This window comes from Rhinolophus ferrumequinum, chromosome 8, assembly GCF_004115265.2.
Source record: "Rhinolophus ferrumequinum isolate MPI-CBG mRhiFer1 chromosome 8, mRhiFer1_v1.p, whole genome shotgun sequence".
NCBI classification, from domain to species: Eukaryota; Metazoa; Chordata; class Mammalia; order Chiroptera; family Rhinolophidae; genus Rhinolophus; species Rhinolophus ferrumequinum.
The window spans coordinates 86,432,993-86,457,451 of record NC_046291.1 but is presented as its reverse complement, the minus strand read 5'-3'; the positions used below and the strand labels follow the sequence as shown (position 1 = coordinate 86,457,451).

Below are 24,459 nucleotides of genomic sequence, written 5' to 3'. Positions count from 1 at the left end.
AATATTTCAGAACTAAACAGAGGATAAGGGATCCAAGAAAAAGTATAAGAAATGGCAACCAGAGATTTAGAAGAAAACTAGAGTATCTGAAAAGTGGGAATAATGATCTGTGTCAGACACTGTCAGACTCATGTAAGAACAAAAATAAAATATATCCTTTTGATTCTGTCAGTGAGAAAAGGTTATTAACTTTAGTAGAGAAATATTAACACTTGGTGAGAAGATATCCACTAAATTGTTAAGAATTCAGTCACAATCAGCCATGGCCACTTCATGTGTTTCCATGGCCTTCTTTAGATAGAGTCTGCTCACTTTTACAGACACAACATTAAGTATCCTGAAAACATAGCAGAAATTAGTAAAAATATACTATGCATATAATAGGGTGGAATGCTTCTGCTTCTCTCCCTGACTACATTGGTTCCCGCCTGCGTTTCAATAGACACTAATTGACCGGAGGCATTTGGCCTGAAACCTGCGTAACTTCTAGTGTTACTCACTGGGAACAGAGAGTTCGAGATTTCCCTGCTCCTCCTTATATCCCACGCCTTCTCCCTTCCCTTGATATATAGGGTGCTGGAACTTGGGGCACTCTTAAGATGAATTTGAGAAAACTAGAAATGTCCCATCTTCTCATACAGCACCATTTCAATAAATACCTTTCCTTATTCCAAACTCTGATCTACTGGATATTAAACACTTGATGTGCCAAACACACAGGCCTGTGACTGCAACACACCCAGGAGTCAAATATGCCAACACAGGTATCTCACAACAGAAGAGAGGGTAGGTCTTTTTTGCATTCACTTAGTAGAAATAATGATTGTTTCCATCCACCGACCTCTTTCCTTTGTGGAATAGGTAACCGAGTGTCTGAAGCAAACTGACTTCTCTCATAAAATGTGGTGAACAAGAGAACAGAAAAGCACAGGGCCCAGCTGTTGGCATCTGGGCAAGACCAAAGGCTTGCTGGATGTTTGATATCCACTAGTAGAGTCAAGTTTCTTATCCAATCGGAAACCTTTAGCAAAGCAGAAGGCAGCCGCCCTAGTGTGTCAGCATTGTGAACCGGCCCACAGAGAGAGAAAGACAACACTTTCCTGTGTGAATCTCATCCTGTTTCCTCCCTTTGTTGTGCCTTTGCCTCTGCCTTTTTTATTTCTCTCTGTACTACAGGATCCACTTCTTTGTAACCTTTGAACACCATATGAACATGCCACATTGAGAGCTATAGTAAAGTAGAGGTAGAGTAAAATCAACCCTTTTAACTTCCATTTCTTATAAAGTGGTCAGAAGAGGAAAGAGAGATTCCTCAGAGCTCTCTCTCTATGTAATTGTCAGACAGGCCCACTTGGCTTCCAATTCCCACGGGGCCTGACTCTAGGTTACCTGAAAAATGAAACCCTTTAAAGCCAACTTAAGCTGGAAAGAGCCTAGTAAAATCTTCCCTACCTGGCTGGAATGCTATGCATCCAGCCAGACTTACATCTTGTGCAGACAAGGATTCTTCCTGCCCTGGGAGGCCAGAAATTGTCTGGGGCAGCTGGAAAGTTTAAAACGATTATCACAGGCCATGAGTGGCTTTGGCTCTTTAGTCCATGGTATTATACAAATACGAGCACTTGTATTTGTGTCATCATGTAGAAACAGTAGCATGGTCATGTCTCACCTAGGCAGTGAGTTTGAACATATTAAGACAGGACTCTGGAAAGTGAGAATATCTGTGAGATCCAGGAGGGTAGATACTGAAAGATGGGATGTCACCACTAGAATGGATCCACGTTCTGGGTTTTCTGTGGGCTGGGGTAGCAGGCACAGGGGGTCTAAGATAGGAGAAGAGCTGCAATGTCATCAAGAAGCAGAAGGGAGTCAGTCAAGCAGAGATTAAGTTAGAGCTTCTCTCATACTCACTGGACCTATTACATTCTTACTTGTGATGCAGGAAGAACAAAAATGATTTTTTAAAGGGACACATTGGGTAGTTCATCTCTGGAGCACAGTGGACCAGGATGAGGATTCTAGCTCTATCACTCACTTGTTAAATAGTTCCACAAAGGGGATCACTTATGTTTTTGCCCGCCCCTATGCTCTTAGTATTCAGCACAATACCTAGTACATACAGAAAATAAATACATATTTGTTAAATAAATGAAAGAAAAGAAATACGAAGGAGAAAATAAGATAGGAAAAATGTATTTATCAGTTGCTTTACATCTCAAAATCTCAGTTTCCTCATATACAAAATGGGGAAAATAATGCAAATCAGTGAAGGGTGTCTGAGAGGATTCAAGGAGAAAGAATATATGTAATTTTGCTTATCAGCATGTTTAGTCCATAAAACGTACTCAATAAATGTTAGGTATTGCAGTGATTAACAAAGCTTTACAAATACAGGGTTCTTTAGCTTACAAAATGGAAAATTTGATTAAAGTACTGAGACATTAGTCGTACATAATCTGGAGAGTGAAAATGGTCTCACTACAAGGTTGAACAGAGGTATAGCACAGTTTCTGCATGTACTTTGCACCTTATGAATACATATGCATATATATGCATATATGTGTGTGTATGTATGTATGTGTGTGTCTGTATGTGTGTGTGTGTATACATACATATACATATATATCTACATATACATATACATATATATACACACATCTCCATCCTCTGGAAAGATGGTATCATAAAGAAGGCTAAAATGATCCAATTTAAATATCTATGTAGACTTTTACTTTAAAAAATGGGGAAAAAATGATACCTAGATTTAATGGAGTATTTGAAAGTCTCATCATCATCATCATCATAACTTGATAACTGCAATTTAGAATTGATTCCTGGGTAAACATCTGGAACTGTGGCCTTATGCAAAATACAAGAAAATAATATTTTACCATTAAAAAGCTGACAGTGACTGCTGCACACCAGAAGTACTAGATTAAAAAAAAAAGAAAGAAAGGAAAGATCAAGGTTAACTAGAATATCATAAAACCACAGAATCTCAGGGTTGAATGAGTCTTTCAAATCATGCCTCCAAACTCCAGCTGGCACGTGAATCCTGGGAAGATGTATGCCAGTCTGAAGTCTTGAAGAATGGTTTGGATTTGGGTTGCTGGAAGAACAGTTCTGAAAGGCTCTTACTCTTCAGAGAGGGAGAGAGAGACAGAGAGATAAACAGACAGAGAGAGCCAACCTAAAAGTCTTGAGGACTGTTCCAGGAAATGTTGTTAATTACGCCATCTGGGAAATGAGTATAATAGGATCCAGGACGTGACCCTTAGTTTTCAGCATTTCCACTGAAGAAATGGGACTGGACAATTGATAATGCTTTAAGTCATCTCTTCTAACTTTGCCACTGTCCAAAAACCAGATCAGGCACTTGCTAAATTTCCTAGGCTGTCCATATTTGGAGATAATGTAATCTTTCTGAAGCACTGTAGTGCTATTTATCTCTTCTTATCATTACAACAAAATTCCACAGCTCTCTCTTACAACATAGTTTATAACAGGAACAAAAAATACAGCAAATTAATTGTTTCTCATGATAACAATGTTGGATGACAAAGAAATAAAAACAGGCCGTCTGTCCTCTCCCCAAAGCAATTTTAAAATTCTAACATTGAGTCATGCTCAGTGTACTCTGATCACTATAGGCTTCATAAAATGTATTATTTCAAAGCATTTTGTTGTTGTTATTGTTGTTGTTGTTAATAAAGAGATATTCCCTGCTGTTGAATAACAGAGTCAGCCCACACAGAGCCTCTATTTATCACTGGAGGCAATTTTTTTAAAAGCCTTCAGAAATCAGGAATAGTTATAGCAATAAGCACCTCTGAACTTGATCTTACTGGGGGAATCTAATGAAAAGTAACGGTTGTTTTGTTCTTCATATAAACTTATGACTCTAACTGGCCTCCATGAAATAGATTACAAATGCTATTTTAAGAGTAGAAAGTATCAAGAATCAGAGGAGAAGAAGACTTTATCATATCCATATGAGAAAGCAAATGGAAGCTGAAAGTGATTATAAAGTAACAGAGTTCCTAGGACATGTGAGACTCTTGGTGTGGAAGAATCACAATGAATGAGAACCACTGGTGAGGCAGGACTTATTCATACATTAGAGTGTAATGGACTTTGCACTATGAGGTAGTCTGATGAAGTTTTCCAAAATATGGTATTAGAGTAATTAAAAAAAAAGCAACATGGTTGGCTGATATAATTGAACATTGGGAAAATACTTCTGAGAAAAAGTAGAATTTAAACTGAACTTGCAAAATGGGTAGGGATTGGAATAATTTGGGTGTGATTGGGATGCTAGTTTGCGGAAAGAAACAGCTTTATTCAAAACTAGTATGATCTAAGTGTCAAACAACATGGAATATACTTTACGATATGGACAATATGGAAAGAGATTGAGTCCTAGAATCAGAAAACATAGAATGATTTCTCCACACATGATTTCTCCATACATGAGGGCATGCTATGATGTAGTAGTTAAAATTCATCTTCTCTCTAAGTTCCTTTGGAGCCGGACCCATGTTAGTTATATCTGCTTTTCAAGGACCTAGCACAGTACCTGATTCATAATCTTAGTTTAACGAAAATGTAGTTGACTAAATGGCCCTCAAATCTATATTTGAATAGACGACCTTGGAAAGGATGGACTTAACAAATTTAAAAATATCAATTTGCTTTTTTTTAATAACTATATTCATTGGTACTTTATACTTACAGAGAATTATTTCACTGCATTCATATAACTCCTACAAAACAGCATTAACCTTTTAACACACATTTTTGTTTTAATTGTCCATTTATTGTAAAGACTAAAGAGATATACGATTAACTCCTGAAGAAGAAAGGCAAAATTCTGACTTCTTTAAAAGTAAGTTTTCCAGAATAAAATTACACTTCTGAGACGAAATGGACAATGTGGAACCAGAGTGATGAGAGAACACATTATTGAAATTTTCTCTTGAAGCTCTTACAATATAAGACCCAGGTTTATAAAACCGGATAAGGTGGTTTTGAAAGTAAACACATAGAAGATAAAGAAAATTAGGGGCGGGGGACCAGAAAAACAACACTGCAGGTTAGAGTTATCACAAAATTAGAAAAATCATAGAATTATGTTGTGTGAGTTTCCCAGAAGGGAAGTCAAAGCAGAAATATCAGAAGTTTGGGTTTTTGTTTGTTTGTTTGTTTGCTGGTTTTCTTCATTAAAACCTGCATGTTAGCACTCTCCCTCATTTTAAATTTAGATGCTATTCATAATATATTTTGCCTGGACACTGATATAGCACTATTTAGAAGATACCCTCAACTATATAAACTTCAAGAGGCAATTCCATGAAAACATATAGTATACCCATACAGGTTCAAACAGATATGTTCTAGATAAGACTGCAAATTGATTTCCATCAGTCACATTCTACCTTAAATATCCTAGAAGAGTTGGTGTTTTTTTCAAAAATAACTGTGGAGAATCCTGTCATGAACTGCAGAGCCATTTCCTATATCTTGCACTTTGTCAACACATTTCAGTAGGTTGAGCTTCTTTGGTTAGGTTTTATTTACACTGAGGCCCCAGCCCTTGCTCCATGAGAGACACTACAATAGAAAAAGGTCGGCCTTCTCAATTCTTAAAAAATTTAGGATTGCACCGTATTAGAGTTTGAAGCATTACTGTAATCAGCTAGAGAGCCCGAAGTTAAGATTTCATAATCCTTCTTAAAAATGTATTCCAGCAGACCTATCTCCAAGAAATAGTTTATGATGCATTATCTAAATTCTTCCCGTTGTCCTCATCATCACTGGAAGGAGGACTAACTGCTTACTCTGTTTTACTCCCATACACTCAGAAATAAATCACGTGCGTGCGTGCGCGCGTGCGCACACACGCTCACAAACCTCCCTTCATCAACCCAGCAGCAACTATTGATAGTTCTTACACTACTGCAATACTATCTAGTAATCTATAATCACTAGCTACACTATCTATATAATATTATAGGGGTCATTTGCCAAATGTGGCCAACCACTTGTTTGGTATGTCAACTATAAGTAAATATACAAATATACATATATCATATATATAATACATATATTCATTCACTGGAGGTGGAGCATAGCATAAGGAAGATAGTCAATGTTATTGTAATAGGTATGTAAGATGTCAGAGGGGTAGTAGATTGGGGGAGGAGGGTTATCACTTTGTGAGGATTTAAACGCCTAACTATTATATTGTTTTGTACACGTGAAACTAATAAAAAAAAATAATAATTTTTAAAAAGCAAAAAAATCATTTAAAAAATAAAGTTTTACTGGAGTAAGCTTATGTTAGTGTGTTTACATATCACCTATGTCTGCTTTCATGCTATTATGTACAATGGCAGAATTGAGTAGTACTTGTGGCCAAGACCACATGACTCACAAAGTCTAAAATATTTGCTATCTGGTTCTTTATAGATAAAGTACGCTGATCCCAGACCTATAGTCTAAGTAGTATAACGCATCAGGAATTCCTGATCACTTATAACTGTCAAAAGTGAATGTTTCTTAACCAAAATGATGTAAAAAGATTTAGGTAGTAGGAACACTTACAGTTATTTTAATCTAATTTTGGCAATAAGTTGCAGTAAATATCCCTTAAATATCCAATGGCATACAGTATTTGGCCATAGAAGAGTAAATCATATTTATTAATATTTCAATATGCCAAGTATAGGTAGGCTCTTTTGGATATATGCACATATTTTTCAATCTTCACCAACTCTTAGTAAACTACTATCTACAATTGACAGATAAGTAAACAGAAGCTCAAAAGTTTTATAAAAATCACCTAACAACATGTAACTAGTATGGGGTGGTGATTTGATCCCAGATTTTTTTTTTTTCTTCAAAATCCAGATTCTTTCTAGTACAGAATAAAGACGTTTTTAAAATTTTAAATTTTTAGCTCTCTAGGAAGCTAACTGAACAAAACGTGCAGGCACCTCACATCCTGGATTACCTTTCTAGCTCAAGAGCCCTCTAATATTTAGTCCTAAATAAATACTGTCATATAAACAAGAGGGGCCTAAAGCATACCAGTTACTGCCATTACCATAACAGCAGGGCCTTTTAGAACACAATTATTTTACTATCATACTAGATGGAAAAGGAATAATGCCGCAGACCATTTATGGTTCTCCCTGGAAAAGCTCTCTGCATTGGGAGCCAAGATGCTTTTTCGCATTACAACAGACCTCAGCTCCGCCTCTTTGTATTTCAATCCCTGCTCCAAGCAAATAAAATTTAGAAATCTCATTTGAGGTGTTCACAAATAAAATGCTTGAAACTACTGCCCTGCATTAGAGTTTCATGAACCACTGGGGTGTAATCAGACCTTGTTTGAAAATCATGTTCCAGCTCTGTGTACAATATTACTATGGTCAGCGTGCCTCAGAAAACCTGCCCTCTAAAGCAAAATGAAGGTCTCAAATTATTTGAAGACACAAAATGGATTCCTACAAAGAAGCAACCTGCTGAGAATAGACTTCTTTTAAAGAGATTTATCCATGTTTCTTTTTCAAATAAAACTGTAAGGAATTGCTCTTAAAATGACAACTTTGATCTTATAGAGTTAATTTCCCTAGAAATCATATCATCATCATGATAAATTTGAGAGCAAGAGTAGAAGAGTAATGGGAATTACCATTTTACTATTGTCTAGCCCAAATTAGAGAAATTTTGTTAATAATATCCAATCGCTTGTCTGCCTGGGCATTTAATAGTTATTAATTCCACTAGTATTTACTGAGCTTATTACATGTCCGTCATTGGATTATGCCTGAAATTTCCAATATTAAAAAGAAAAATATGCTTCCCCCAAGGGCTTAAATGTAGGAGAGAACTTTTGTAAAAAAAAATAATTACAATATAGGAGCAGAAATGAAATAAAGGTGAAGGAGAAGAGAAGAGAACGGACAATTCACCAGCACACGTGCTGCAAGCAGACCTTGGTCAACTAATACATTTTTCAGCTGGTGAAGTAAGGGAAGCCAGGATTAGTAAAGTTGCAAACTACTCCATAGTTGAAACATATAACTCCTGTGGGAATCTAGGGTTAGAGTGAAAGCAATTTTCAGAGAAAACTAAACAACAATAATAACAAAAAAGAAAACCGCTCAGATGGAAAACTGACCTAATCCAGAAGTAGCAAGACAAACAGGCTTAAAATATATTCATAGTTTTATCATAATTAGAAGTTAGCCATCACTGAAATATGTCTGCTTTTTATTTTTTTTTTAATTTTTAAAAAATTTTTTTTCATTTTTTAATTTTTTTCAGGGGAGAGCGCGAACGCAGTCCCCCACTACCACAAATTATGCAGTCGAGTTTCCCACATTTGGGGAAATCGCAGGGGTCAGCACATATGGAGTGCAATGGATAAGCCTCGCCCTGGGAAAACCACCTTCGTGATCATGGTATCTCCCCTGCCAGGTAAGTATGTGTCTGCTTTTCAAAAAAAATCTTCATGGCTACTAGCTGGAATTCAAAGATATTTCCTATCATTGTGATTAAGTCATTTGTTTAATACTCTCAGGCATAAGCATTTAGAAAGTAAGATGATAACTGACTGCAGCAAAAACCTAATCAGTATAACCTGATTCATTTATCATGCTATGGTTTATTACAAATATTAAAATACCCCAAATCTTTCACTTTAGGAAGCTTTCACTTTATAAATCACGTGTAAAAATATTGGTGGTTGGGTGTGCCTTTTGCAAAATGTTACTTTATCTTCCTCATATAAATAACCACTCTTATGAATCCCAATCAGGCTAGAGTAATTGCAGTGATCATCATATTAAATATGCTTTCCATTGTTCTAAAATAAAAACAGATCTATTTTAGCATGATATATTACAAATTCAACAAATGCATCTTAACTTGTTATCTGCAGTTGATATAGAAACAAACACTATATTCCTTTAACTATATTGATTTTCTAAGAAGACAAACATTGCTGTCATCGTTTAGCAGCTGTTAACCACAGGAAAAATTTTAACCCCTGATTTTCAATTTCTTCATCTATAAATGTAGAAGATAATAATTTAGTGGCATGCTGAGAACTTAGTGGAATAATCTATGCATGAAGTAACTATCATAACACCTAGCACAAAATGCGAGATCAATAAATGTTATTTTTCCATTAGAAGAGATGCTATCAGATCTATTTCAGTCCCAAATAACTGATCATCTATTTCCTTTATTTTTTATTAAAAAAAATAAAAATGGGGTATGATGTCATTTTTCCTATAAGAAGTCCTAATCCAGTAAATATAAAAGGACTGGAGTATAAGAGGGAGGTGTTACCAAAAAGTGCAATAACAACTGCATATTTTGCTTTTTTATGTATTTCACAATAATGTTAAAAATTAAGTCTTGACTAGATAGCCATGTTCAACGAGAAAATGTGACCTGTGATGAAGTTTAAACATTCATCTTTGATCACTACCAAAAAATAAAAAAAAAAAGAAAAAAAAAGTTAAAAGGTCAAGCTGAAGAAGGTAATGGGAAACAGATGAGCCAGAGCAAGATAACATTGTTCAGTAGAAAAGATTATAGACTCAGATCTGAGTACAAATTCTGGTCTTGCCAATTCAAACTGTGTGGCCTTGGGCAAAGTACTTTTTCTCTCTGAGCCTCAGTTTAGTGGGTATAATATACAAGGTCATGTGTTTGATGTTTGATATTCAATGTGCTCTGTCCATGGAAGGTCCTTAATAAATAGTAGCTAAATATATTTTTCAATTGTATTTAATTATGTGGAGATTACCAAGGATTAATTCAAGAGAATGATCCATCCTATAGGATCTAGTCCAACGAGAGATAATATATCGGTGATAGACAGACAGACAGACAGATAAGCCTAGAGCCTCTTTACTCAAATTTTGGTCCCAAGTTTAGGAGCATTAGAAAATCCTGTACGCTTTTTGGGAATGTTGAATCTTAGACTCATTCCAATCATAGGAAACAAATCTTAACAGGAATTTTACCAAGACCCTCAAATGACTTGGATGCACAACCAAGTTGTAGAAGCACTGATGGAGTAACTCTTTTCATTGTTATTGTTCCATGAGTTATGGCTGTGACACAGTGTCTGTAAATATATATGTGCATATATAAAAAATATTGTATACCAATGCATCGGTATTTGATTAGTTGAAGTGAAATCTTTTATAAACAACAATGCTCACCCTAAAACAGATAAAGTTGGTATGTTAAGTAGTTTTAGCTGTTATCTACTGATGTAACGACTGTCTTTTCGAGATCTGAAAATAAGTGTTTGATAATATTAATTGGAAAATGATAAGAAAAATTGAAATGAAATAATTTAGTATTGCCATTCCACAGGATAAGATTAATCTGCCCCTTCTCAGACAGACTTCTTGTCTGAGCACATCAGTATTTTCTCAAAATGTTCTCCACAATAAATATCACAATCATACAGGAACAAATTGTAAGTGTAGATTTTCAGGCACCAAATTAAAAAATGCAATTAATCAGAATTTTTAGAGATTGCGGGTAGAGAAGATGGGGAATACATACTTGTATTTTTATTTTATTTTAAAAAGACACTAAAAAAATACTGATAACTGAGTCCCACACTCAGAAATTCTAATTTAATTTATCTGAGTGCAGCTTGGGTAATGTGAAGCGAAAGCTGAGAACTATTATTTGCAATAGAGCTAAGATTCATGGTTAGTGTGAAAAAATCTTCATCAAGTTGTCCACTCCTGATTATGAAATGTAAACTTTGATACCAAGATGGAAGGTCTGGTTGAGCATCAGGCCCAGAGCACACATGTGATCCTTTATATCCAAACATTCATTAGCCACAATCCTAAAATTATGATATTGATTAGGACTCAAAATACAAAATATTTGCTAATTAGCTAATAATTTATCAAATCAATCCTTATTCAAACAATTCTCCTTCTTACCACTGACATCTATCTCCTTCCATTTTGTCATATATATATATATATATATATATATATGACACGTGTTTAAAATATGAGTGAACGGGATCAAATTATGGAACTTGACATGTCTGCAAATGATGAAGGATTTCACGAAAGTGATGTTGAAGAATCACACCCAAAGCCATAGACCAATGACTTTCTGACAGAGGTAGACCAGTTAGCAAGAACAGGATTTTGGGAAACTGATGGGAGATCATAAAAAGATGGTTCAAAAGAAAGTAATTTGTATTTCAAAAGATTAGGAGAGGCTCTTGGGAAAACTGCTGACATACTGAAACATTTCTATAAAAACGACTCTTTTTATGAAAATGATGCAAAACTCATCCACAGAGTGAAGGGTTACACTAATTTTGAACTTAGAAAAATACACTGAAAAATGGAATGCATTTTTATCAGTTTCTAGTAATGATAAATAGTTGCAACTATAACCTAAACTTTATAGAATATAAAGATAAATGAATTATTTTCATAATTTTCACCTCTATCTTTTCTAGAAGAAATTTAGGCACACTATTCAATATGTAGTCTGAAATTTGATGCTGTATTTTACTATATCAACTATCTTCCAACAATAAAAATGTTTTTATATATTTTCTTCTCTTTCATAGTTCCTGTAACAATAAGTGATTTCAAAACTACATCTAGTCCAGAATCACTGTGAGTACAATGCTGCTTAAAAATGTATTACCTGTCAGGCTGTGATCTCTGTTACCACCACTGCCATCACCCCACATGACTCATTTATTTAGGAAAATAATGAAGTTGAAAAGCTATACCTCACAGATGTGTTTGGTAACATTAACTGGTTATTCAAAAGAGATTTTTTGTAATAATCTTAAAATATATTTTACTTTGCTCCAAGAATTTAAATTCTGGTAAAATAAAATAATCTAAAATATATTGCTTCATTCATTGAGACATTGTTAATTGTAGTAAAAATGTGAAATCAATGAAAAGGCACAATATTAGGAATTCTTAAGTAAACATAATCAGTTAATGGGAAATTATGAATCCATAAAAAATCAAGTTATGAAGAGTATTCAACCATCAGAGAATGCTTATGTTGTAATGTAGGTGAAGTAAACAAGATATATATTATTTATTCATTATAATTTAATTATATAAAAATATATATAACAAAAATTGCAACAAAATATGCAGAAAACTTAATAGTGAGTAAGATAGGATCATAAAAGGTATTTTTATTCCACTTAAAATTTCTTTATACACTTTTCAAATTTTTGAATATAGTCCATGGAAATCTTCAATTATTAGAAAAATAAAAGATTTTCAAGTTTAAGTTCAAACTAAAAGCAAGACAACTTCTGTTCTCAATCTTGCAAGTGTCTAACTTGATTCGCAATCCCTTATTTTCGAAATTTTACAGTAGAAAATGACTGGGAGTCAAAAAATTCGGGTTCAAGAAAGAATAGGTTCCAGTATTGATATGCAATAAATTCACTAACGGACTTACTTTTAACGAGGATGTTAAAAGTATGACCTAAACTTGTTATACAAATGAACTTATTTCATAGAACAGGAGAATTTTATATTTATGAAAAACGTTTTTAGTATGACACTAGAAGAAGATAATAAAAATAGAAACCAAATCACCAGTCACCAAATCTTGTCTGTGACGCAAGTGCTGAGCAGCAAATGCATGGCCTCAGGTTTTTCCGAGCAAAGTCAGTTACCATTAACTTTTAATCCAAATCAACGTATGAATTAGAAACTCTTTGCCCATCCTGGACACTGTATAGAGTTACGGAAGGGGTAAGACTTTAAAGCAACAACATACCATAGACTTATAGTGCAAATTAGTGTGGGGATAGAGAGTGTGTGCTTACAGACATAAGAATTTATAAGGTGTAATACGTCAAGCAAACTAAGTGGCACAGTGAGAAAAAGAATGTTTAACATCTATCTTCTTATCTTTTATACCCTCCTGATATAATACTTAAATCACAGTACTAAGCCATAGCAGATGGCTAATAATTCACTGAACAGCAGGTAATACAACAAAAAGATGTTACTGGAGCTTGGAGGACCCTAGAACACAGGAAATGGCTGATACCATGTCCCTTGACATCCTTGATATTCCTTGTCAAGGCAAGGAATATCCCAGTAGCAGTATTAAGAGCAATCAAGAAAAAATGTGCATGTGGAGGGAAGGTCTCAACATTTTTGTGAGAGTATGGACTGGTGGATATTTTACAGGGCATTTAACAATAAGCACTAATAAATTATTTGTGGAAAGCTACTATAAATTCCACAAAGTAACATACGCAGTTCCAAGAATCAAACAATCTCCCACAAATCCCTATGATAATTTCTGTGTTAGGAGAAGAAGAATACAGAAAATTTAACAATACAGGTCAACTGGGAGAAATATAGGTTCCCACTAGCATACAAATTGAGTCTTCCAGAAAGCAATCAGCATGACATCCTCCCCATTTCCTTGCCTCATATTTTATCTGTTATCTCCTGGAGCTGGGATTGAGCTTGCGATTTCAAATTTTACAAATGGAACATAATCAGAAAGTGTTGACATCAATATGTAATCACGGAGTATCAAGGCAAACAATTCACTTATGCAAAGAACAGTTACCTAATTTATCCATCAAACACTTTTTTTGTAGGGAGAGTAGGAGGGAAAAGTAGAGAGAAAGAGAGAGAGGTGGAAAATTTGTATTGCAGAAAGAAAATATGATAATTATATCATTTCCATTATCTATGCTCTTCTACCAAGTGCTTTTGCAGTCTGTTTTATTTAAATGTGACCGACAATCCCAATAAACATAAAATTTATAGGGGATATAATTTTCTATAAATGATATTGAAACAATAAGATATCTATTTAGAAAATAAAAATAAGCTTGAACGCTTTTCATTTACCACACACACAAATGCACACACACACACGCACACAAAACACATAAAAATAGCATGCCATTAGCAAGGTGGTCAAATAAGATGTCCTCCTCTTGTAATTTCAGTGAAAAACAATAATTTGTCACCCATCCAGAAACAAAAGAACCTTTCTGGGAGGTTTGGAATCCAGCTAAAAGATTGTGAAACCCCAGTGCAGTTCAAAATCAAAGAGAGCCATTTTGAAAAGGTAAGCTTGCACCCAGGTGACTGACTTGCTGATCATGGTCCCAGCTACAAACCTGGGAACAATTCTGTAACCCTGAGGACTTACTTACAGTCAGTTGGCTTGATCCTGTCACCAGCACCATATGTCAAGGGACCTGGGAGAAGTCATGCCCACTCATGTGTGTGTTGGGTAATAGGCATCCAAAACTTGTCTGAGCTATAGACCCTGAAGTAGCCTAAAAACCAGCTTCAGCCCCTACTGACCACAGTTCAGGTAAGCCCATCAAACTCAATCAGATTGAAGATTCTGAAAGTGTCTTGTAATGGGTCCAGACTGTCCTTGCTGTAGTCTATAAACAGCCCTCTTTGCACAGGGACCTGGCAGAAGACACTCCTGCCTGCAACTCTAGCAACCCCCCAAAGTCCCTATATTCAACTATAGTCCCCTCACAGCCAAAATCTGCCAACCTGGAGAACAAGCAGGAGACGATCCCATTTATAATCCCAAAGATCCTAAAGGGCCCAATAATCAGTTTAAGCTCTTCCCAGCCAGTTTGTGAGCAGTCCTGCTGTCATAGGCACCCAGGTGGAGACACTCATGTCTGCAGTTCACAAGATCCAGACAGGGCCCTATATTCAGCTACAACCTTTTAGGTAGGAAACAGTTTAGCCTACCTAGAAACCTGGTGGGTGACACATCAATTTGTGCCTCCATAGCCAAGTCTGCAGACTTCACTCTTAACTGTAGACGTTAAAATATCCCTTGGTCTCTGTCCCAGCCCCTTTCACACATGGTCCAAGGCCATTCCTGCCCACCCAGGGTCCATCCAGTGACTGGGCAGTAAACATCCCAGGGACCTACCAGGAGCCACACACCTGTAAATAGGCCTACTATTTGGATACTTGTCCCAGTGCCACTGTACTGAACAAGCTACTGGAGGCAGTCCCAATGGCCCAGAGACCAGATAGAATCCACACATACCTGAGTCCCTGGTAACAAGTAAACCAACTGTGGACCCCATTGTAGACTCAGCAGCAGCCTCAAAACCAGTTCAAATCCAGGATGACCAAAATTCTGAGGGTAATCCCATCAGACTAGTGAACCAATAGGAGAAGACCTTTACCCACTAACACCAGTCTGTAAAGACTAGGAGAAGTGTTTATTCATTCAAATGCAGACACCTATGCAAGGCTACATGGATCACAAGGAATCAGGCAGAAAACTAATAAAGCTCCAGTAACTGATCCCAAGTAAATGGAGATCTATAATATGTCTGACAAAGAATTCAAAATAACCATCTTTAATAGATTCAGTGAAATTCAAGAGAATACAAATAGACCACTAAACAAAATCAGGAAAACAATGCATGAACAAGTTAAATTTAAATAAAGAAAGAAGTCAGAAAAAAGAACCAAACAGAAATCTAGGAGCTTATGAATGAGAGAATTGAAAAATTCAATAGAGAGCTTCAATAACAGATTTGATCATGTAGGGAAAACAACAACAACAACAACAACAACAAAAACAATGAACTGGATGACAGATCATTTGAAATTCACCAGTTAGAGGAACAAAAAGAAAAAAAAAATTAAAATGCCTATGTAAATTATGGGATAGATCAAACAAATGAATATTCACATCATGGGAGTCCCAAAAGGAGAATATAGAAAAAAAAAGGGACAGAAAGCATATTTAAGGAAATAAGAGCTGAATACTATCTCACTCTTAGGAGAGGGATGTACATCCAGGTGCAGAAAAGGTCAACCCAAATAAGATTACTCCAAGGCACATTATAATCAAAATGCTAAAAGGCAAACACAAGGAGATAATTTTTAAAGCATCAAGAGAAAAATGACTCCTCACATTCAAGGGAACCCCCATAAGGCTAGTAGCAGATGCCTCTGCTGAAATGTCATAGGCCAAAAGAGAATGGGATGATATATTCGAAGTGCTAAAAGAAAAAAACTGCCAACTAATACTATTATACTTGGCAAAACTGGCCTTCAGAAATGAAGGTGAGATAGAGACCTTCCAAGACAAACAAAAACTAAGAGAGCTCATCATCACTAGACCTGCCTAATAAGAAATAATAAAAGGGGTTCTTCCAGTTGAAATGCAAGAACACTAAGTAACAACATGAAAATATATAAAAGTATAAACTCAACAGTAGAGGTAAACATACAGTCAATTTTAGAATACCTTAATATTGTAATGATGGTGTGTAAATGACTTTTATCTCTAGTATGAATTTAAAAAAAATTAAATAGCTATAGCTACAAAAATTGGTTAATGAATGCACAATACAAAAGGATGTAAAGTATGACATTAATAGCAAAAAAACCTAGGAGAAGAAATAAGTGCAGAGTTTTTTGTTATTGTTTGTTTATTTGTTTGTTTTATGTGATTGAAGGCAAGTTGTTAAAAGCTTAAATAAATCTTTATATCTATAAGATGTTTTATGTAAGCCACATGGTAACCACAAAGAAAAAAAAAACCTATAGTAGATTAAGTTTTCATAGGAATAAAACTATGTAGGAAAATTTTAATACTTGAATACTTGTTGGGAAGAGAGTAGTTGATTAATATTTTAACAAAACCCTCTGAGAAGAAGACATTTGAGCTAAAATCTGAATAATACAAAAGAGGCAGTCAGACAAAGATCTGAGGGAAGCGTTTTAGACAGAAGCTAAAAAATACACAAAAGCCTGAGGCTGAACTAAGTTTGGCATCTTCAAAAGAAGATAAGAAGATCCATGTAAATGGAGTGTAGTGATTAAGGAGGAGTAATAGGAAATGGGATCTATGAGGTGGGCAGGGAACAGATTACACAGGACTTTGAAAAGTTTAGGTATTATCCTATTTGCAACAGGAAGCCAAAGGAGGGTTTAAAGAAGGTTGTAATATAATTAGATTTAATCTCTAAGAAGAACAGGCAGAAAAAGCAGAGCTGATAGAATAGTAGGAGACTATGTCAATAGTCCAGGTGAGATATGATGGTAGCCAGAATGACTGTAGTAGTGGTAAAATGGTGAGAACCAATTGGATGCAGGATAAGTTTTGGAAACAGAGTCAATGGGACTTGCTTCTGCATCTGATGTGAAGAAGGAAGGCAAAATAATTGAGAAAAAGATGTAATTAAGTAGAGAAGTAGAAAGGTAAGAAGTTAAGTAGAATGTCTAAATGTAAAATTTTGAATTATGTATCTGCTACATGAGAATAAAAGTTTTAAAATGATAAGAATGATTGGTCTGCAATGAAAATGAAGGTCATTGAAGTTTAAGAGGTTAAATTGAATGGGTGGGTTCTGTGATGAGGTATGTGGACCCTGAGAAAGAAGATACCGACCAAGAAGGGCTCCTAGTGGTTAACTGGGCTCAAATTAAAAAAAAAAAAAAAAAAAAAAAAAAAAAAGACAAACAACAACAACAAAAATAAACGGAGCTAGCAGTTATTTCTATACAGGGGTTTCTCATGCAAGCCTCAGGGAGAAGCCTGCACTGGTCTGCTGCCTCCTGCACTGAATTGACTGCCTGCCTGCAGTTTTCCTGCCATCTGAGCCAGTGATGATAAAGGAATTCCTGGAATTGTATTTCAAAAGGACTGAGACTTTCCTGTCCAACTAGATCTATGCAGCATACAGCCACATCAGCATCTTCACCAACCAATCAGAGTGGTACCATTCTGACCAATCAGGACAGCTTTTTGACCAATCAAACTGCAAGGATTTGGAGTCCTCATTTGCACGAGGATGGACCAATCAGAAAGCAGGGGTGGGGACTTCTGTTTATATAAGTCAGGTCCCCTATGGCTAGGGGGTACACTTTTCCCAGCTGGAGCTGAAATACTGAAGATAAAACATGAAAGGCATCTCAAAGGAGCAGAGTGGACCAGAGCAGAGCTGTCTATCCAGAGAGGGGCCTCGCCCCTGAGCCACCTCATAGCCATGCTGTTTCACATCCCTACTGCTTCATAACTGAGCTGTTCCACAGCCATGCTGTTTTCACAGCGCAACTGTATTACAATTGAGCTGTTTGCATTGACTGAAGTTTGCTTCTTCCTCATACCCCAAATTGAAGATTCCTGTTAGCATTGAATTAGTGCCAACAACCATTGGTTGACAGTTATTAAAAAACATATTAATATATTATATTAATATATAAAATATATTAATAAAAATTACATGAATATATTAGTTTTTATTTAAAAAGCTAATATACTAGAATTGGGAGAAGAGGTGCCTGGTAGGTTGTTAGGTGACAGTGAAGAGAGAAGAGTTGAGAATAGTTGATAGATGATTAAAGCATCAGATGAGCAAAACGTTTTATATAAAGTCAGATATTTGATGAATTGTATATAGGAATGGGTAATGTGTTTTATTTAAATTCTCACACAGAGGTATGTAGGGTTGGGAAGTGAAAAGTCTTAGTGTGAGAAAGCACAGAGAAAATGAGTCAGGCCAGAGGGAAAATCACATTGTCAGTGAAGTGGTTGAGAATATGACATTTGTTTACACTGAATCTATTTATTTGTGTTTTTGCCACAATACACAATGTCAAGCAGTAACACAATTTACAATAAAAACAACAGGATGTGAGTTTGGTGGAGAACTTTATAAAATGTGGGAATGTGAACACACAAATGGATGGATGACCTTAGAGATTTATATATTGCAAAGTGACTGAAGGTAACAGGAATGTTAAGAATAGTGAGTTTATTTGGCTATGATTTTTCCAAGAGAATTTAAAGTCAGTTTTTAATGAGATGATAGTGCTTTTGCAAGAATGAGAGAAGTGTGAAAGTTATCCAAGAGTTTGGTTTTACTGCAACTATCAAAAAATTGGGCATCCATAGAGAGCCTGGAACTTAACCTACAAGCAGAGGGGTAGTGACTAGGTGGGAAGACTGCCCTGGAGGAATGAATTCTGAGGCACAGTGGACAATACAGGGCAGTCACAGCCAGGAGAGGAGAGTCATTTGCAATATGAATAGGGAAATAGAACATAAGGACAGTGATAAAGAGAGGATGGCAAATTTGTTATTATAGAGAGGGGTAGTTTAAGGGGGGAATGAAAGACCAATTTCATTCTAGGGAAAGAGTTGGTGAGGCAATGTAGAAAAAAATTAGCTCTACAGACAAAGAAGTGGCTGGGAAAACAAAGTGTTCAGAATCAAATATTCAAATAGCAGAACATGCTATCTCATCGAGGTCCTAATAGTTTAGTGTCATTAACTATTCCATTACAGAAGGGTCAGAGATGCCATATTAAAGTCCCAAAGGGCCAATGCCTGGAATAAACCCTCCGAGTTCTATTACAGAGAAAGATAGAGGATGCCTGGTTGGGCTGCTGACCCATGATGCATCCCTTACTCTTCTCAACCAGAAAGAATGAGTCAAGATGGCATGCATGGTCAACATAAGATAAAAAAAAAGAAGAAATCTGAGACTATATTATGCTGATATCATCGACAACCCTATTATGTAAATGATCTGGGGTGAGGCCCAACCCTTAGTAATTTTCAAATAGTCATGATTTTTAAAATTCTAATGTGTGGTCAGTGTGGGGAACAACTGATAAAAGTAAGAGAGAAATATTTCCAATTCTATCTTACAAAATCATAATAGTACCATTAGGAAAACATAGATGATATGACCAAGGAAGAACATTATAACTACTTCCCACTTATGAATATCTATGCAAAAATTCTAAGCCAAATATTAACAAACCAATTTTATTAGCATATTAAAAGAATAGGGGAATGTAACCAACAGGGAGACATCCTAAATTTTATTAGAAACGTGATTCTCACCCTCTAAAAATAGTGAGGGAAAAGGTGTATGGAAAGTTGTAATAAATACTTAATAAAATTTTTAAAATTCTGTAAAAAACTAGGATTTTTTACCTTGTGAAAGCATATATAACATATTCCCCCTAAACCCCTAGTTCATACAGATCCTGTTTATTGGTGAAATCCTAAAAGCCTTATAGTCAAAAGACAGGTTTAAGATACAGATTCCTGCTTTTCCTGCTATTATTCTGGATTTGCTTACCAATGCCATTTAGCATAGAGAATGACAGAAAGTATTTAATACATAATATGTGGAAAACAATACCAAAAATGGAAAACCCAGGAGAGACTGGTGAAAAAAGGTATCAGAAATATTAAAGAAATTCAAAATAGTGGCAAAGTTAAAAACAAATATACAACATACCTTATCGGTATACTACATAAAAAAATAACAGTTTAGAAAATACAATTTAAAATATATTCCATACACAAAAGCAATAGCAAAAAAAAAAAGTCTTGAAAATAACTTTACTAAAAATATGTAAGACTCATATGAATAAAGTTACAAAACTGCCAAAGCAAGAACAAGGTTGAAATAAATGGGGAAAGCTATTGTTCTTGGACAGAGATTCAATTTCGTGTCGTGTCAGTTCTCCCTAAACCAATCAATAAATTTAGTGTGTGCTCAACGAAAATTCCAGCATGTGTGTATGTACATGGGTGGGTCTGTCTTTCTCTCTCTTCTCTCTTCTCTCTTCTCTCTTCTCTCTTGTCTCTTCTCTCTTCTCTCTCTCTCTCTGTCGGAGTTAAGTTTGGAATGTGTCAAAATCTTTTAAAATTTATCTAAAAAGGAAAAATTTAAGAAAAGCCAGGTAAATTGCACACACACGAAAAAGAGTAATGAAAGAGGACTTGTCCTAAACAACATTGGAACATAATAAAACAACTAAATTACAATATGATGATGTAGGTACAGGACTAGAATAAATCACTGGAAAGTAATTTTTCAAAGTCTAAATATACCCAAGACACATTGACAATTGGAATATAAGAAACCAAGTATTTCGAAAGGACAAGGGAAGGATGGATTATTCAGTAAGTGTCGTTGGCATAACTTACAGTCATCAGGTAATAAACAAGGTAGTGCTCACTCATTTCACCAAAATAAATTCCAGATAGATCAAAGATTTATATATATATATATATATATATATATATATATATATATATATATATATATAATATTGGAAAATGGGAGAATTTATATGTGTTACATAAATAAAAAAAATATTGACAGATTTCACTTCATAAAGTTTTACAATATTGGCATAGTGAAAAGCACTACAGAGAAAATTAAGGAAAAACAGAAATTGTAAACATTATTTGGAACATATTGACAGAAAAATTTATTTAAAAAATAACAGCCTCCTTCAACTCAACAGAAAGATGAATAAAAATATGAAGAGGAAATATAGAGAAAAAATTAAAAATAATAAATACATATGGAGGTGATCAGACTCATTAATAATCAATTAATGCAAATTTTCAATATATCAAACTTGCAAATATTCCAGAGATGATTTATGAAGTATTTTTTAATATAATGTTACAAGACACACTTTTGGAGAAATTATAAATTAGCATAACCTCTTTGAGGAATAATTTAGTCATACCTGGCCAAATTTGAAATGGAAAGTCTCATTTGCCTAACATTTCCAACTCTAAGATTTATTCATGTATAAATACTTATCCATGTACAAAAACAATATATGTGTGCCTGCATATGCAATTGAATGTATTAATATATATATGAATGTAAAAATATAAATATAATCTATAAACACACACACACATGTTCATTGCTGCATTCTTCATGAAAGTCAAATACGAGAGATTTAGTCTACTTCAACTCATCCATACAATGGAACACTATATTTTAAAAAAGAGATAAAATAGACCTCTGGATTTAATGGAAACATGTCCATGGCACTTTTGTTCGTTTGAAACTCATTCTGCAGAACAGAATCCACAGTGTGATCTGATTTATGTTCCAATTAATATTTACATCTGTTCTCCTTGATACACAGATATTTTAAACTTCAGTGTGGTTAGGGTATTTATTTTATGAAGGACATGTATTGCTTTTTAAAATTAATTAGCTGGCCACATAAAGAGATAAAAATGTGTTTCTTAACATGGTCCCCAAAATATAGGTAAATGAGCTACCGTTGTCAAAGTATTATATATACTAATTACATTATCCATTTCAATGTAGTAAACGTATGTTGCACAGTTCAGAAGGCATCTCTAGGAGCTTCAATGCCTTAAATCAAATTACAAGAACATTAGTTTTATTGTAAGCCAGCAACTGTAGTGGTGAACTGGAAGACTGGGCAAGATGTGCATGGACATGTTGAAAACATTCTCTATTCTCTCTTCTTTCTTCCTAACTTATTTCTTTCCTCCTTTCTCCCTTTAAATATTTTATTGCATGCCTACTATAAAAGTGGAGCCATGTGAAATAACTGAGACTTGTTTTTCATTTATAAAAATATAAATTTCCTCTGATTAGATCTTATATATTTTAGACAATCATGACATCTAATCTCCACTATATTTTTATATGGTGAGCATTGTTACTCCCATTTACACACACACACACACACACACACACACACACACACATCATTGAGCAAGTTACTTGAGCCTCGAAGAGTTTATTTATTTTTGACTTTATTAGAATACAGTTTATTTCATGTGTGTATTTTTGGATCCCACAATTTCCATTGTCTGAACACCACTACTATTATAACATGCCATACATACATAAAACCAAGCAAAGGGTGGAGTTCTTTAAAAACTAAACAGGCATTTTGGACAATGTATTCTTGACAGTGGATCCTGGACAACATTTGTCAAACACGGTAGGAAAGTTCTCACTGTGCATTATAAAAAGGACAGCCATTTAGCAACTGTTACAGAAATGAACTAAGATAAAATATTTTAACAAACTACTTAAAATATTTTTTTAATTGGGGAATATTGGGGAACAGTGTGTTTTTCCAGGACCCATCAGCTCCAAGTCAAGTCATTGTCTTCATCTAGTTGTGAAGGGCGCAGCTCACTGGCCCATGTAGGAATCGAACTGGTGACGTTGGTGTTATGAGCATTGCGCTCTAACCCACTGAGCCAACCAGCCGCCCTAAAATATTTTCTTTAAGAGACTTCTTCCACTTCTAGAGATCTCGAATAGCCCCCTGGTCAGTCACGTGAGTAATTCTTCACATAATTGATAAACTTGGCTTCTCTTTAGGAAGAGAGCTATCTTTCCCTATAATTGCTTGCATTTTTGCTTTAATGTCTTCTATTGGACTATATCTTCACAGTGTATTAGTGTCTTAGGAATTTTTCCTTTTTTTTTTTTTTTTTTTGAAGGCTTCTTGACCTATAGATCTTAGTGTGAATGATTTAGAGGTTTTTTTATTCTGGTTTGATTTTGTAAATTTTTGGCTAGAGTACTGCATATAGATTTCTTTACTGCAGCTTTTTCTTTGGCTTTCTGATCATCAAAATCATCATCATCTTCTTCAGAAAATTTTACTTTTTTTTTTTTTTTTCTGTAGAACCTTGCTATGACTTCTGGGAACAAATCGCTTTCCAAATACCCTTAGGAGTTTCGCATCCTCATCCTCTTGTCTTCTGACTGCAGCTTCCTCCACAGCGCCAAAGTGTTTTCCACGGATATGCACACACACTGAACCACACTTAACTCTAAGGCCACAGGTGGTGTTATTTCAAGCCCCCAAGGGAAACCACTGGCTTTCAAAGTTGCCAGTGTTATCTGTATTGGACTACCTCCGTCATTCATTGTCTCTCCTTAACTATGTGCAATTCATCCTTTGCACCAGCCCCAAGTGACTGTTCTTAATGGTAACTCGTGCTCCTGTTCATCATTTTCTACTTTAAAGTGATGATCTTTGTCGGTCTTCAGTGCACACAGTTCTAAAGGCTGAAAGTCCATGATCGGGTGCCAGCATGCTCATTTCAGGGCTCTCTTCCAGGTTGCAGATTTCTTGTATCTTCACATGGTGGAAGGGGCTTAAACCTCAAAGAATGTAAACACTTTTCAAAAGGGTACAACAACTAGTCAGAGCTAGAGCCCAACTTAGAACTGAAAGCTGTTTGTAATAAACAAATTACAAATAGTTTATCTTCTTTAATGCTGGGCATTTATGTATGAATTTATGTGGTTTGATTTTTTTTTTTTAATTGCAGAACATCACTATGTCACATTCTTACCATTCCCTATTCCCTGTTCATTCACATTTATTGAATGCTTTCTGTTGGCACACTAGCAAATGTGTAATAACTTGCTCTGCGGGGGAAAAGTTTAATTCTACAGTATAAATACTCCCGCTGTGCCTGATTTCAAACTATTGTACCAAGTTAACAAAAACAGCCTATACAGTACATGAAAATCTAAAAACCAGCTCTCACAAATCAGCATGAATCAGACCCAGCACACCTCAGATTACTTTCCAT

At 35.2% G+C, this 24,459-nt stretch overlaps 1 non-coding gene and 1 pseudogene across 1 annotated transcript; both read right to left on the bottom strand.

Moving 5' to 3' along the window:
• Positions 1-246: 246 nt before the first annotated feature.
• Positions 247-23,938, bottom strand: LOC117025588 (nucleophosmin-like; annotated as a pseudogene).
• Positions 8,329-8,492, bottom strand: LOC117026399 (U1 spliceosomal RNA). Its single transcript, XR_004423752.1, has one exon. It is a non-coding gene; the product is annotated as a U1 spliceosomal RNA (small nuclear RNA).
• Positions 23,939-24,459: the final 521 nt, after the last annotated feature.